This window comes from Myotis nattereri (assembly GCF_964212035.1).
Source record: "Myotis nattereri genome assembly, chromosome: 3".
Classification (NCBI taxonomy): domain Eukaryota; kingdom Metazoa; phylum Chordata; class Mammalia; order Chiroptera; family Vespertilionidae; genus Myotis; species Myotis nattereri.
In genome coordinates, this window is record NC_138077.1 from 190,372,086 (window position 1) to 190,388,273 (window position 16,188).

The window sequence follows — 16,188 nt, forward strand, 5'->3', positions numbered from 1 at the left end:
GCACAGAGACCACAGCTCCTGGCATGCTGGACCCCTGTTGCCAAAAGCACCGCAGCCCAGCAAGTCCTGCAGAACTTGCCCAGGGAAATGCTTGCCAACAAAATGCCAGGCCCGTTGGAACTGCCACTTAGCAGAAAAACAGAAGCCCTGTTACTAAGCACCGAGACTGCTAAGATCGTTGCCAAACAGCCCCCTCCCCTTCCTGAGCGCCCAATGAGAAGGTGGGGACATAGCAGAAATGCCAGGAGACACCAAAACCAGCAAGAAGTTCAAACCCAGGATGGATCTGGCATTGTAATGACGTTCAGCTGGCATGCACCAGTCCAGACATTTCTTAAAATATAGAAATGTGTCCGTGGCCGTTGGTAAAGAGCTCTGGCCGGGTTCCCCGAGTGCCCCTGAGTGGCCTCACTTGTCTGGCCCCTCCACTGTGACTGCTCCCTGTTCCCACGATCCAGTGAAAGGGGCTTCTTAGGAGGCGGCTGGAGGCGGCTCCAGTGCGATGGCCAGTGCGCCGCTTGGTGGCGCCCGTGCCGGTTTAGCGAAGGGAAGCGACTTGCCTAGTCACATGGCTAGTGAGCGGCAGCACAGGGACTCAGGCTGACATCGGGCCCCGGGCTCTGAGCCATTTTGCCGCATGACCCATACATGTGCATAGAGAGGGCAATAGAAGCTTCATAACAGAGGAGTTCACCTGACAGTCCTTTAATATATTGGTCTCCTGCATGTTAAAATGCTTAATACACTGGAGTGGGTACATTTTGGTTACAGCTTCCTAAATAGCTAAGAAGAATTGATATTAAAGCCAAACATTTGCAGAGCCCTTGGAGCCCCTCAAACAACCCCCAAGTTCTGAGGAACCCAGTTTGAAGACCCTGAATTGGGCTAATGCAGGGTTGGTAAACCATGGCTCCTTGGGCCAAAGAGAGCCCACTACATGTTTGTTTTGTTTTTTAAACAACAAAAACCTTTTACTGGAGCACAGCCATTTCTCTTTGTTCAGGTGTATGTGCGGCTGCTTTCACATTACAGCAGCAGAGCCGAATTATTTCAACAGAGAGCGTAGGGCTGAAAATATTTATCTGCCTTCTACTGAGAAAGTTTGCTGACCCCCAGGCTAAGGCGAGCACTGCCAGCCTGCTCTTCCGTCGGAAAGACCTGCTCTCATGTACCTAAGCACTCAGAGGCAGAGGCTGGCTCCACTGCCCAGGGGAAAGCATGTGGGGGTACGTGCCCACCTGTGGGCATTGTTGGGGCTGTGGAGTCTCATGGGTACTAGCTAAGTACCTCGATGTTAAACACAGCAGGCCCTTGTCCTCTGAGAAGTCAAGATTTCAAGTTTGACTACTTTCAAGTGACCCCTGGCCCGTTGTAATTCAAAATGTGGTTGATGCGCAGATTTGACCGAAGTGTGCCCTGCCAAGCTGATGGATGAGGGGCAGGAGCAAAGCCCCCACCCCCACCCCCATCTAGGGCTAAGCCCAGCTAGCTGTCTAGCATCTGCTCAGGGTAGTTTTGTTGTTCTTGATTTGTGATTGCCCTCATGGGGCCACTTGGGAATGATCAGTGCCGGAAGGTGGAGGAATTTGGGGTAAAGTGAAGTGCCCACTGTTGGCTTCAGTGCTCAGATCTCACAGGGCATCCTCTGCTCTCGGGGGAAGCAAGAGCAAGCTCTTCACAAGGACAGTCCCGGGTAGGGCTTTAGCTGGCTCAGGAGTTCCTGATCTAGTGAGAGAGAAAACGCCAGTGAAATGAGGAGTGGCAGTGCTTGTGCTGTGAGGTGTGGGCGAGAACACACGCACACCCTCACGATGGAATGGCGTAGCAGGAGGAACCTGCCGATTTAGGGACTTACGGAGGCTCCAGGACCCACGGCAAGAATGACAAGTGTGGGAGCCATGGTTGCTGTCGCTGTTCCATCGTGATTCTCTTCTCCGCTGAGCCCAGACTCGGCCTCAGAATCCTTCTCAACCCAGCACGCCTGGCAGTAGCGACCAGTGGGTTGGAGTGGGCATGAAAGTCGAAAACGTATTTTGCCACCCCCATTGGATATTGCTTTGGATGGGGCATGCAAGGCCCTGAATGCTTATTTTCAGATGTTGTAGTTCTACTCTGAGATGACGGGGATCGCATCCCACGTGGGCAGAATACAAAGAGGGAGAATGGCCGCCTGTAGATGGCGGCTGCTTAGGTGTGTCTGAGATGCAGTGTCCTTGGTTTCACCTTCTGCAAGCAAAGTACAAACACCCCTCCCGCCAGTAGGTGGCACTGCAGGCCCGCACTCAGCAGCTTGTGGTAGTAATAGCGGTTTTATTTGCTGGTTACTTTTCTCTCCTTCCACGGTACTTGGTGCTGTGATGAACTCTGGTGCTTTAGGTGCTCTGAAAATGTGTGTCAAATGTAGCTGCCTGATGAGCTATTTGCTTTTACCAACAAACGCCATGATTGTGTGTATGGACACACTCAGTGTGTATCCCAGGGTGAAAGCTGTGCATTGTATGCATGTTTATGAGGTGTGTGTAATGGGTCCGATATCTCTGCTGACAGCATGTGTGTGTGTGTGTGTGTGTGTGTGTGTGTGTGTGTGCGCGCGCACAGGATGATTATCTGTTGACTAAGGGTCCTGGGCCCCACATACTGATGGCCGGCCCTGCTTCCTGAGACTAGTTCTGGCTATTCCTATCATCTCATGGTCATTTGCACATGGGCAGCATGGGGACTGCTGGGGCCAAGCCTTTTCTCTTACTCTCTAGCTTCCCTGCTCCGGCCAACAAGGTCTTGGCTCCTAACACTCTGCCTCTCACCCCTCCCCTCTGCAGCCCTGAGAACTCCTTACCATCTCTACCTGTTCCCCCCTCCCCCTGACATTCCGGGGCTAACATGTATAGTGGGGAAGACTGTACTGCACAAATCCAGACGGAGCCATTCACCCTATGACATGAGGGGTGCCTCCTCGGCACCTGCACAGCCTGCTATGCACAGCTGCCCGGCTCATCTCATGGCCGTGGATTGAACAGCTGCCCTCTTCACTGCACCCCAGGCCCCCTTCTCTCCTCCCCCCTCCCCGCAGCTGAGGCAGGGATTCCTTCCTCTGCTTGGGTGTTCTCGTCTGGCCCAGAAGTTATTTACCCTTGGCCTCGGTCAGGAAGCACCTCCCTAATGGGCCATCCCTCAGAGGCCTTTGGGATTCAATTTATGAAAATGAAATATGGCTGGCAACATTTCAGTGACTCGTCTGCGAGGCAAACCGAAGCTCGCAGACTGGAGTCACTGACTCCCACACTCCTGGCCTTCCTGGGCCAGCTGTTCAGATGGGTCTGCCGTGGAATTGGGTAAAGGCCTCGGGGCTAGACTTACAACTGCCGCTCAGTAGGAAATCAGGACATCACCACAGACGGGATGCCTGGGCCAGGCCCCAAAGCCGACGCCTCCAAGGGCCGGGCAGGAAACGAAAGTGGGCAAAGAGGGCTGGGCAGGGTCTTTGGTGAAACGGAGAAGACGTACTCTGGTTGACATGGTTGCTGCCGTGTGGGCTGGTGTTGCCGGATAGTTTGCCCCATTTTTCAAGAAGAGCTACACATCTGGACTTTCAGATGTTGGCAACTATTTTGAGTTTAGAAAACAGTGTGCAGCCAAATAAAACAGGCCTTGTAAAGCTGGCCCTTCAGTCTCTAATTAGCAACCTCCGGCTCAGGCCCAGCGCATTGGTTTTTTCAGAACCGAGTAACGGAGTGTAAGGATATTACACTCAGACTCACAGAGTTTGGGACCTTTCAGAGACCTAGTGCATCCCTGTGTGTTTGAAACTGTGTACATATAAACTTCTTTATTAACGTAATGACATACATAGAATTAGCTTCTAGTTTTCTACTTAAAAGCATCTCAGCACCCCCAACGCAGAGCAAGATTTAAAACGAAGCCTCTGTATGTGGTATGTGTGTATCTACCTGTCAGCAGCCCTATTTTGTGCCATTTGCTTCACGGTAGCTCTACCTCTATCTTTTGCAAACGTGAGCTGCCCTGGTCTTCCTTCTAACCTAACCTCCCTGTGTCGCTCTTTATGGCCAACCTCCTAAGTGCCTCCTTAAACAGTTGGAGCACATGCTTCCTCATCCGTGGGCCGTCCCTTGCCTGGGGCTAGATAAGACTGCTCCTCCCTTCCCAGCTTTGCCCTCTCTTGGCCCACTGTGGCCGTCCCCAGCCCCCAGCTCTGTCTGGCTCTGCAGCATTTACCTGGTCACATGATAAAGGGTGCTATGTGCTTGTCCGTGTGGATCCCTCTCCCTCCTCATGCTTGTCCTAGACCTTAATTTTACAACATGGGCTTCTGCTTCTTAAAAGCCATTCAAATAAATAGAAGACATTTAAAAGAAGCATATATTGTCTTGTTTTTCCCCCCTTACAACTGTATTCACAGACTGGCTTATGGTCCCCTCAAGAAATGCCAATGGGGACACACAGAGTGAGCAGGCCTGAGGTGAGTTCCATCCGTGGGTGCCAGTGCCTCTCTGTAGACCCCTTTGCCGCACATGAAGAGCACCCTGAGGGGAGGTTCCACGGTGGACGGCAGCCTGAGCCCATCAGAAGACAAGCTCCCCCAGCAGTGCTCTTGGCGTGGACTCCAAGTCCCTATCTGGACCTACCAGGGTCGGGGGCTGGAGTGGGAGGAAGAAGAGGAGCTAAAAAAGGATGTGAGATGGAGGAGGAAGCGGGTGACTCAGACTCCAGCCTCAGCCCTCACGGAATCCTTCTTCCTGCCCGGCAGCCCCCTCCATAGCCCACCCAACCTAGGGCCAGTGTGTCCACACCGACCTGTCCATGACCATATTTCTCCTGCCACCCCTTCCACCTCCACCCGCTGAGGCCTGTCAGGGAGCATCTCAAGCACCACTTCCTCAGCGAGGCTCCCTCAACCCTCTGCGGATCATGAGATCACTTCCTCCCTTGAGCAATATGTGAGTCCATGGTCTTTCTCCCGCAGCCCAAAGGAGCACCTCCAATTTCATTTCGGTGTCCTCCAGCCCTACCGTCAATAACTGTGCCTATAACTGAGTGACTGAATTCAGGGCTGATAGGACTGGGTCAGCTCTTCGCGGCCAATGTCATTTCAGAACTGTCATTCCGAGCAATATTGTAAAATATTTTGCATATTTTTCCTAAATAGATCACCAAGGAGTCATGGCCTATTTGGGTGGAAAACCAAAGGCGTGGGAGTCTTAGTCATCTGTTGCTGTGTGATAAATTACTCCAATATTTAGCAACTTAAAACAATAAACATTTCTTATGTCACAGTCTCTGGGGGCTGGGAATCCAGGAGTAGCTGAGCTGGGTGGTTCTTGCTCAGACTCTCCTGAGGTGGTTGTTAAGCTGTCAGCAGGGGCTGCAGGCATCTGAAGGCTTGACTGGGGCTGGAGGACCCACCTCCGAGAGGGCGCACCCCCGCTCCGTAGCTGACGGCAGGTGGCCTCGGTGCCTCGCCACAGCGTTGCCTGAGTGTCCTCGTGACATAGCTGTTGGCTTCCCTGGAGTGATCCAAGAACAAGCAGGCAAACTTGCTTTAAAAAACTGTCTTTTATGACCCAGCCTTGGAAGTGCTGTTTTATCACTTCTACCTTATTCTATTGATCACACAGACCAACCTGATGCTCTGTGGGAGGCGACCACACACAGGTGTGAGCCCCAGGCAGCAGAGTAATCAGAGCTCATCTTGGAGGTTGGGCCCACATGTTATTATACCCCTACCAGCTTGGCATAACTTACCCACGTTTCTCTTACCCATTCCCCTGCCTCCAGTCAATATGAGACCCAGCCCTAGCTGGTTTGGCTCAGTGGATAGAGCGTCGGCCTGCGGACTGAGAGGTCCCAGGTTCGAGTCCGGTCAAGGGCATGTACCTGGGTTGCGGGCATATTCCCAGTAGGAGATGTGCAGGAGGCAGCTGATTGATGATTCTCTCTCATCGATGTTTCTAACTCTCTATCTCTCTCCCTTCCTCTCTGTAAAAAATCAATAAAATATATTTAAAAATAAAAATAAAAATAAAAAATAAAAAATATATGAGACCCAAATGTGCCTCCTTGATTGTCTGACCTGAAGTCCCCCACCTTCCACCCAGGCACCAGGAATAAGGAGAAATGTGATTCCTCATCCATCTCCTTTCTCCCACTTCCTGTCCAGCAGATTCTTTCAGGGGCCCTGGGGTCACCTACTTGAGAACGTCATGGAAACTTTGTGTTCTGTGATGTCTTGGTCTCCACGTGGAGTTTTTATAATGTCCAAAGGTCAGCGGCACCAAAGCTGCTTGCACTGGTTCGTAGCCAATGGACCATGTCTAAGGTGAGGGAGAGGGCAGGGGTGGTGGGAGGGACGATGGGAGGGGTGGTGGCCCAACACCCTCTCCTGCCCAGGCCGCCAGTGCCGTAGCCAAACCCTCTACTTTCTGACGTGACCTTGGACTGTATTTGGGAGCAGAACCCCCTCAGCCTGGTAGAGATGGGGCTGTGGCTTGGAGCATGGGGATGCAGAAATTGTGGGCACAATTCTTTCTCCTCCTTTGTGCCCTCCCTTTTCAACTTGCAGAGCTCTTCCAAGACCTGGGAGCTACGTATTCTTTTCTTTTGCTTATCGCTGGTCAGTTTTACTTGCCACTAAGTCATTAAAAATGTTTATAACAGGTAACTGAGGATAAAATGACAAATTCACATAACAGTGAACAGAACAGATTCATTCTAAACACTTTATACAAATCATTGAATTCTCACAGTAACTCTATGAAGTAGGTACTATTATTATCCCCATTTTAGAGATGAGCAAACGGAGGTCCAGAGAGGAAAAGGAACTCACCTAAGGTCCATAGCTCGTAAGTCGCATGGCTTGATTTAAACTCAAGTTGTTGGGGTCTACGGTGTGTGTCTAAATGCTACACGGTACTGACCCTTTCATGTATATGTATATATATTATTGATTTCAGAGAGAGAGAGAGAAACATCAATGATGAGAGAGAATCATTGATCTTCTGCCTCCTGCACACCCCCACTGGGTATCAAGCTCACAGCCTGGGCATATGCCCTGACTGGGAATTGAACCATGAACTCCTGGGTCATAGGCCAATGCTCAACCAATGAGCCACACCGGCTGGGCCATGTATATTTTTAAGATAAAACACACATACGAGAATGTGAGCTTATATTAAGCATTAGGGGCCCGGTGCACGAAATTCGTGCACTGGGTGTGTATCGGGGGGGGAGAGTGTCCCTCAGCCCAGCCTGCCCCCTCTCACATACTGGGAGCCCTCAGGCGTTGACCCCCATCACCCTCCGATCGCCTGATCGGCCCCTTGCCCAGGCCTGACGCCTCCGCCAGAGGTGTCAGGCTTGGACAGAGGACCCCCATCTCCCCCCGATCACTGGCTCTGGCCCCCGCCCAGGCCTGAGGCCTCTGGCCCAGGAATCATGCCTGGGCAGGGGACCCCCATCTCCCTCTGATCGCTTGCTCCACCCCCCGCCCAAGCCTGACACCTCTGACCCAGGCTTCAGGCCTGGGCAAGGAGACCATCATATCCCCCCAATCCCCAGCTCCGCCCCCCACCCAGGTCTGATGCCTCAGCCAGAGGAGTTGACCCTCATCACCCTCCGATCACCAATCACCGGATCGGCCCCTTGACCAGGCCTGAGGCCTCCGGCAGAGGTGTCAGGCCTGAGCAGGGGACCCCCAGCTCCCCGCGGTTGCAGGCTCCGCCCCTGCCCAGGCCTAACGCCTCTGGCCTAGGTGTCCGGCCCGGGCAGCGGGGACCTGCAGTGGCAGCGGGGGGCGCCGCAATCGTGGGCTTTGCTTTAGGCCCAGGCAAGGGACCCTAGCTCCCGGGACTGCCAGCTTCGACCGTGCCCAGCTCCCATCGCTGTCTCCACCCCTGCTATCACTGGCCAGGGCAGCAAAGGCGCCTGATTCTCCGATCATGGCTGGGGGGCCCCAGGGCCGCCTTTGCCCTGCCCCCCCAGCTCTTAGCTCCCCCCTGGGTTTCAGATCACTGTCAGTGGCAGGGGGCTTCTTCCTGCTTTCCCTTTCACCTCCCTGCATTGTGCCTACATATGCAAATTAGCCGCCATCTTGTTGGCAGTTAACTGCCAATCTTAGTTGGCAGTTAATTTGCATATAGCCCTGATTAGCCAATGAAAACGGTATCGCCGTACGCCAATTACCATTTTTCTCTTTTATTAGTGTAGATAATTTCGATTCTGCTCTGTCCTCCTGATCCTCGAGGGAAGTACAAGTAATTTTCTGCCATTTAGGGAAAGTTTGGTTTTTAATGGGTGCCTCTATACGAAGCAGGCCATCTTCCCAGGAACCACTGGTACCCCTCATCCCACTGTTTTTGGATCTGGGCAGTGAAGGCATGAGTGAGACATTCTCACCCACCTCTTGCCATGGTGAACACCACGTCTTAGAGAGCGGAAGCAGCTTGTCTGAGGACATACACTAGTAGGTGCAGAAAGAAATGTAATGTCAGGGCATTGCTCCAAATTCAGCACTGTTCCCTCTGAAACACCACATTCCCCCCGACTTCATCTGACTCTTCTTCTTTCACTCACCTGGCAAAGTCCCGTCAGGAGCCCCGTGAAGTTCTCTGTGGTTAAAGCTCAGCCCGGTGCCCGCACAGAGCAGCCACAGCCCAAGGCTGTGAACTTGTCACCTGCTTGCTGGGCTGGCTGACCTTGCAAAACACACATCCTGTGCAGCTGCCAGGAGGCACATTACTCATATTTGCCTTCCAGAGAGCCAGCTGCTAGGACTGTCATTAACCAACGGCCTCCAGCTGCTGCACCTTCAGATCCGAAGACAGCATGTTTTCCCAGCCGGGACTGGGCACAGTGGGGACACGGGGCCCGGCTATTTCTGTCCTCCATGGGGCTCCTCCAATGGGCAGTCTTGACTCTGGGCCTGACCAAGACGTTCTCAGAGCTGCACTTCAGTCTGAGGCTCTTTCTATCCATCCTTCCTTCTTCCTATGAAGATAGGTGTCGACCTCCATCATGATCAAAAGCCTCTTCTTGTTTACTCTGGCTCCTTCCCTCTATCCTTAGAGTGGTTTCCTCAATAAATCTCTTACCCCTCTAATTGGCCTTAGCATCTGTCTTTAGACCTGACACCAGAGACCCTCTCTGGGTCATAGGGCCCACAGCCATCTGCCCCCTCGGATAGCTTGTGCCTAATGGGCTTACAATTCTTCTTCATTACTAAGTGGTGGAATAGGAGTGTGATTCCCCTCTTAGCACCAGGGGACAGGGCGCAAACCAATTCCAGCACAGCCAGAGGTAAGAACAGCTGCTCCCCAAGTCCAGGGCTCCCACCCAACCCATGCCCTGCCTCGAGCCCATTGTCATTTCCCAGCTTCCGTGCCCTCCACCCAAGAGGGGAAAAGGGTCTCAGAGCCTTGGACTCTAGGGTAAGAGCCCTGAGTTCAATCTGGTTTCTACCGCTGACTTCCCTTTTCTGGACTTTTCCCCATCTGTACAGTGGGACTTTTGGCTTGGTTGGCCTGGGTCGGGGAAGGGAGATCATGGCTGTTTTGGGGTTTTAAAAAATACCTTGGCAGCTGGTAAGCTACTTTGTCTGCCTGTTAAGACCAGACCTGATGCCCAGCTGGTGTGGCTCAGTGATTGAGCATCAACCCATGAACCAAGAGGTCACTAGTTCGATTCCCAGCAGGGCACATACCCAAGTTGCGGGCTTGATCCCTAGTAGGGGGTGTGCAGGGGCCAACCGATGTTTCTCTCATATTGATGTTTCCATCTCTCTATTCCTCTCTTTTACTCTCTCTCTCTCTCTCTCTCTCTCTCTCTCTCTCTCTCTAAAAAAAATAAATAAAAACTTTTTTTTAAAAAAAAAAAAACCAGACCTGGTGAGAAGCTCATGTGGCAGAATCAGGGCAGGGCCAGGCCTAAAGCCAAGTCCTGATTATGCTTAGACACCATGGGTTATGGGGTGCTGTGCCTGGGCTCCTAAGAGTGGCCATCAGCCCCAGAAAGGACAGCTCCCTGGGGAGCCAGGCAGGGGAGGTAAGTAGACAATAGCAATATGTTGAGGTCAGGCTACTCTAGAGGAAATCATGAGAGTACAAGGAGGCAGTACCAGTACCTGCGGGAGTCTGGGCAGGCTTCCTAGAGAGGGGCTTTTGTTTTGGGCTTTGAAGGCTGAGTAGGAGTTTTCCAGATAAGGGCTTTCAAGGCGGACTGAATACAGACTCAGAAGCGAGAACCTCTGCTGTGTGATCTAAAAATATGTGAGAAATGAAGGACTAGGGTGGAGATCAGGGAATGGTGAGAAAGTGAGCTGTGCCCAGACCTTGAAGGTTCTCTAATAAGGTCAAGATTCTACAGCCGTCACCATTACATGTAGGAGGTGGGTGCTACTCTTACTTTCAATTTACAGATGAACAAACCGAGGCCCTGAGAGATGGAGAGGGGCTCTGATAGGAATGCCATGGGCAGTGTCAGGACCCAGGTAGTCTCAGGGGCCAGAGGCCAAGTCATCTTCTCATCGCGTGGGCAATGCCAAAAACAGCTCCTGCCCCACGGCCATCTGACATCAGTGAGCATGGCTTCCTCAGCCCCTCTCCCTCCTCCCTCCCAGTGTCCTTGTCTGTGCTGACGTCATGTGCACAGAGAGAGAAATCTGTGGAGATTCCGGAGAGGCCAGAGTGTGGGAACCAAGACAGATGCTGCTGGCGCTGCCCCAGGGCCGAGAAGCCTCTGGGCGCTGCCAAGGGGGCTCTGGAATGTGTCTGAGGCCGCTGGTTCCCTCCACGGCAGCCCCCACCCCCACCCCAGGCTTGGGAAAGCTGGGGAGGCTCTGATCGCCCACCCGTCATTTGGGCCTTGAGCAGCCTATGGGGGCCTGTGCTGCCTGCACACAGGAGTGTATGTGCATCGAAACAACTGGCCCAGCCCTCCAGTCTGCTCTCGGGGGCCCTGAGCTGGGGCCACCGGACCCCCAAAGAGGGAGCATGACCCTCATGGACTCTGCAGGCCAGGGATGGAAAAGTGGACCAAACTGATACTGTCCACCACCTTCCCTGGAGAAGGCACTCAGGAGTGTGTGTGTGTGGGGGGGGGGGGGGCAGCCAGACAAACAGACACAGACAGATGGTCCCACCCCCACCCAGTGGGCCCCAGGGGTGGCTGTGCACCGCCTGTTCATCACATGTGGCTCACAGCAGCTGCACATTCTGTCAGAGACCAGCTGTGGTGGCAGCTGGGGAGGTGGGGAGTGAGCGCTATGGGTCCCAGGGGAGCAGGGGAGGAGGGCAAGGGGAGGACAGGAGGGCCTGGGAGAGCAGGGGTCAGGGAGGGGGTGAGGAAAGGAGGCTGAGATTGTTCTCAGGATACAGCACCAAGCGGGAAGGTGGTGATGGGAATGCCTGACATCTGGAGGCCCCGTCGATGCGGGCCTGGGCGCAGGCGGCTGGGGGTGGGGTGTTCTGGAACAAGCCCGGCCCACCGGGGCTAGGTCTTGGCACAGAGCTGGACCAGCAGAAGTATAAGGAGAAACACTGGGCAGTTGGATATACGGGCCCAAAGCTCAGGAAAGGCGGTCTGTATTGGAGATAGCAATTTGGGAACCATGGGCTTATAACAGGGAAAGCCATGGCAGTCGATGAGGCGCGTAAGGAGGAGAGGCATGGAAACCGAGGCTCAGTCACACGCGAACGTTACACTCGAAACAGCCGGCACTGCTCTGTGCACCTCACCTCATTTCATCCTCTCCACAAGCCTACGTTTTGTTATGATCACATTTCACCAGTGAGAAAACCCCGGCATAGGAAGGCCTCCCTTACGGGGCTCACCTCCTGCCTTACTGTGGGGCTCCAGGCTGTTTCTGCCCCTCTCTGGGTCTGTGTGCCCAGACACAAAGGGAGGGCCAAGGCTCTGCAGAGGGTAGACTGAGTGGCCCCAGGTGCTCCAGCCCCCCACCCCCCCCTTCCCCCCAGGATAGTCCCTGGTAGGACTCTGTGACTGTTTGCCCGGGGCCAGGCACCACCTCCTCCACAGGGAAGGTAGAGGCCTTTGCAGGCCCCCAGCTCCCCTCCCTGTCACTAGTCACTTGGTCAATGTTTATCAAACAACTACTATGTGCCAGAAACTGCCAGGCACAGAGGAGACAACGATGAGCAAACCCACCCTGGTTCCTGCCTTCACATGCCAGAAACAGGCATAAATGATCGCACAATTAGCAACTGCCAACCACTGCCCCGAGCATGTCTGTGCCAACCATCCTCTCCTCTGGAACCCCGGAGAGCCCCACCACCCAGCAGGCAGAGGCTCAGGGCCTGGCCGAGCAGAGGTCCTGGTTTCAGCATACGGCCCACAAGCAACCCAACCATTTGGAGCCCAGGTCTCAGTCAGTTTAGTAATATGAATACCAGCCCCGAGGGAAGACAGGGTTGACCTCGTGTGGGAGCCAGTGATTGAGAAAGTTTGCTGGAGCTGAAACTTGCCCTTGAAAATCTCTTCCTGCTTCCTCACATCAGGGCTGGGGGAGGGGAAGAGTGGGGAGGGCAGAGGGCCCCTCTCTGCCTCCCTCCCTCAGGACTGAAGCTGACTGCCGCTCCTGGGCTCTCCTCTGCCTACTCCTAACCCCCTCTCATCAGCAAGCAAATCCCCCCTGGGACCCGCTGGCCTCTGGAGCTGCCTTTTGTGCCCTCTCTCACTTTCCTGCCCCTTCTCCAAACCTGCTTCTCCATCCTCCCTCAGACACTTCCCGATCCATGGATCAGGCGCCGGCTTCTGCCTCCTCCATCCATGCCAGGGCTTCTATGACCTCCTGATTGTACACCTTCCTCTCAGAGCCCCTGGCCTGGGCATCAAGCCTTTATTCTTGTCCTTCTCTGGCCTGGGCCCCTGGTGCTCCATTCTTCCCTGAGTTTCCGCCTCCTTCCCACGGTTTCTCTGGCTGCTGTTCCCAGGCCTCTCTGCTGGGTTCTCCTGCTTCTGGCTCTGTACTAGCTCCTGGTGATATCGCATGTTCCCATGGCTTCAGCTACCAGCCACCAAATCTCTGCTGCAGCCCAGGCCTCTCCGCGTTCTCCTCCTGGGTGTCCCTGGGTCTCACAGACAGCATGGCCACACCGAACATCTCACCCTCTGCTGTGTTTCCCATTGGTCCTGTCACCTGCGCCCACTCAGTCACCCAGGCAGGACCCCCAGCGTGACTCGGGTCTGTTCCCTCTTCATCCCCTCTGCACCAGCCCCAAACGCCTGGCTGTTGCATGAGTCTTCTGATTGGTCTACCCCACTCGAATGCAGGATGCAGTGGCTTCCAGCATGAATCTGGGTGCCAGCCTGCCTGCTTAGAGTCCCAGTTCTACCACTTACTAGCTGTGCCATCTTGGTAAGTTACTTAACTTCCCCATGTCTCATTAAATGAGATAATAATAATAATAATAACAATAATAGGCTGTTGTGAGGTTTAAATGAGTTAGTGTGATCTGTCTTCTCTGCACTGGGAGCGGCTCCCCTCGTCCCCTGGAAGTGTGCCTGCACCGTTGGCCTCCCCCCTCCTTGGTCAGGAGCCCCTCCTGGCGACCCGCTCACTGGTCACTGTCTGCAGTGCTGAAGCACCAGCGGCACCGGCAGGGGAGAGCCTCAGCAGCGTGGCCGCCCCACATCCCCTGACCCTGCTTGTTTCTGCCGCAGCTTCCAAACCAGCACCACTTCGAGGGACACTGACAGCAGCCAAGTGCATCGGGGCTGGGGCTGCCACAGCAGGGTGGCAGGCTCTGGGGCTGGAATTGGGACTGTGTTTGGTTATGCCAGGAACCCTTCTCTGAAGCAACAGCTCTCCGACACCATCCCGGGCTTCGCCCTCTCAGAGGCCATGGGGCTCTTTTGCCTGCTGGTGGCTTTTCTCGTCCTCTCTGCCATGTGAGGGAGCTGTCTCCACCCCCATCACTCTTTCTCCCGTGTCTTGTCTGCCCTGTGTGTTCCTTTTCCTATATGTCCCAGGCAAGTCCCAGGAAAGTGGATGGCTCAGGGTTGGACAGAAGGAAGACAAATAAATACTGTATTAAGAAGAAAAACAAACAAAAAATGAGTTAATATAGATCAAATAGTACCATGCCTAGTACATGGTAAGTGCAATAAAATTTTATTTTTGTTTTATTGATTTATTTATTTTACAAACATTTTAAGTGCTTACTATGTGCTAGACACTTTGCTAGGCGCTAAGGGGCGTAATAATGAGCAACAAAAGTGATTCCTGCCCCCCCAGAGCTTGACAGTCAATGTGGAAGCCTCTTTGTAAGAGCCCCATGGAGCGATGGTTTCCTGGTGTTTGGTCAATGCCCCACTCTTTCCCTTCTGAAAAATGAAACAGAGCAAAAGCAAACACAGCCTGGACTCCACATCTCCCTCCGGCTATTCCCATGGTGCCCTTACCCATCAGTCAAGCTTCTCAAATGAGTTTATTCTACCAGCAGGTATTTATCGCACACCTACTACATGCCAGGCACTGTGCTGGGTGCTGGAGAGTCAGCAGTGAACGGAAGAGAATTCTCTACCCCAGTGAATTTGTCTTCTGGAGGGGGACAGGGACAATACACAAATGCATCAACATGTATACTATCGATAGTGCTAGATCAGCGGTTCTCAACCTGTGGGTCGCGACCCCTTTGGCGGTCAAACGACTTTCACAGGGGTCGCCTAAGACCATCCTGCATATCAGATATTTACATTACGATTCATAACAGTAGCAACATTACAGTTAGGAAGTAGCAACGAAAATAATTTTATGGCTGGGTCACAACATGAGGAACTGTATTTAAAGGGCCAGAAGGTTGAGAACCACTGTGCTAGATGCTGTAGAGTGAGATAAAGTGAGGTGGGGGCCGCAGAGTGACTGGGGGATTGGCAGCTACTTTAGATAGGGAGTCCTCGCTAAGGATGTGATATTTGAGCAAAGACCGGCATGGAGTGAGATCATCCGAGGAGATCTGGGGAGAGGATTCCAGTGTTACTGTATGTCCCGCCAAAGCGGGTGCCGGAAGAGGGTTCCCGCAGAAGGAACAGCAAATGCCACAAGCACCAACTACTGGAATGGCCGGAAGGCTCTCCTGGCTGAGTGAGCAAGGCAGGGGCAGGGCCAGCTCAGGGGACCAGACATCGGTCCACACTGAACTGTCCCAGCATAGTTATTGGTATTCCTTCCTTTCACTTTCAAAGGCGGCCCAGGCTTAGATGATAAACTGTATAGTCACCCTACCCATAGGCCATGGGAAGCAGTGGACATTCTATGCTCAATATGATGGGAAGCCTTTTAAGCAGGAAGTGACAGAATCTGACTGACGCTTTCAAGGATAATGACCAAGTACTGGAGACACTCTTCTGGCTCCTGTAACTCCCCCTCCTGCTCTCCTCCACCTCCTTGCTGTTCCTCCGTCTCCTCACAGCTCTTTCTCTTCTGCTCAGCGTCTAAATCTCCCAGGTTCTCCGGACCAGTGATTCTCAACCAGAGGTGATTTCTCCCCCCAGGGAACATTTGGTATGATCTAGAGACTTTTTTTTTGTTAATCCTCACCCAAGGATATTTTTCCCCATTGCTTTTCAGAGAGAGAATGAAAGCGGGGGGAGGGGGGGGGAGGTACGGGAGGGGGGCAGAGAAAAACATCCATGTGTGAGCGACACATTGATTGGTTGCCTCTCACCCAAACCCCAATTTGGGGTGGGGAGCAAACCCACAACCAAGGTACATGTCCCTGACCCGGGATCGAACCTGAGAGCCTTCAGTGCACAGGCAATGCTCCAACCACTGAGCTACACGGTCAGGGCTGGAGACATTTTTAATTGCACAACCGAGGCAGGTACTACCAGCATTTAGTGGATAGAGGGGGTGGAGGTGGGTGTGGGGTGAGGGTGTGGGCAGACCTGAGAGTCTGCTGTCATCCCCAAATGGGACCGCTGATGTTGACTGGCTCTGACCAAGGTCTCTCAAGACCTGACTAGATGGTGGTGGTGGTGGTGGTGGACATTCTATGCTCAATATGATGGGAAGCTCAATATGATCATTGGTGGTGGTGGTGTGTCTCTGGGAATCAGTTCCCAGGTCACCAGCTTCAGATCTGGCCTGGGAGGCCAAGAGGGCCAGAGAGGGCTCACTCTGAAGCTGCACCAGGCCTCAAAGGGGGAGCAGGGAGGCAC

At 53.5% G+C, this 16,188-nt stretch overlaps 1 pseudogene across 1 annotated transcript; it reads left to right on the top strand.

Moving 5' to 3' along the window:
- The first annotated feature begins 12,251 nt into the window (after nt 1-12,251).
- Nucleotides 12,252-13,921, top strand: LOC308515569 (ATP synthase F(0) complex subunit C2, mitochondrial-like; annotated as a pseudogene). Its single transcript has 2 exons — nt 12,252-12,337; nt 13,604-13,921. The product of its transcript is annotated as an ATP synthase F(0) complex subunit C2, mitochondrial-like (transcript).
- The last annotated feature ends 2,267 nt before the right edge of the window (nt 13,922-16,188 follow it).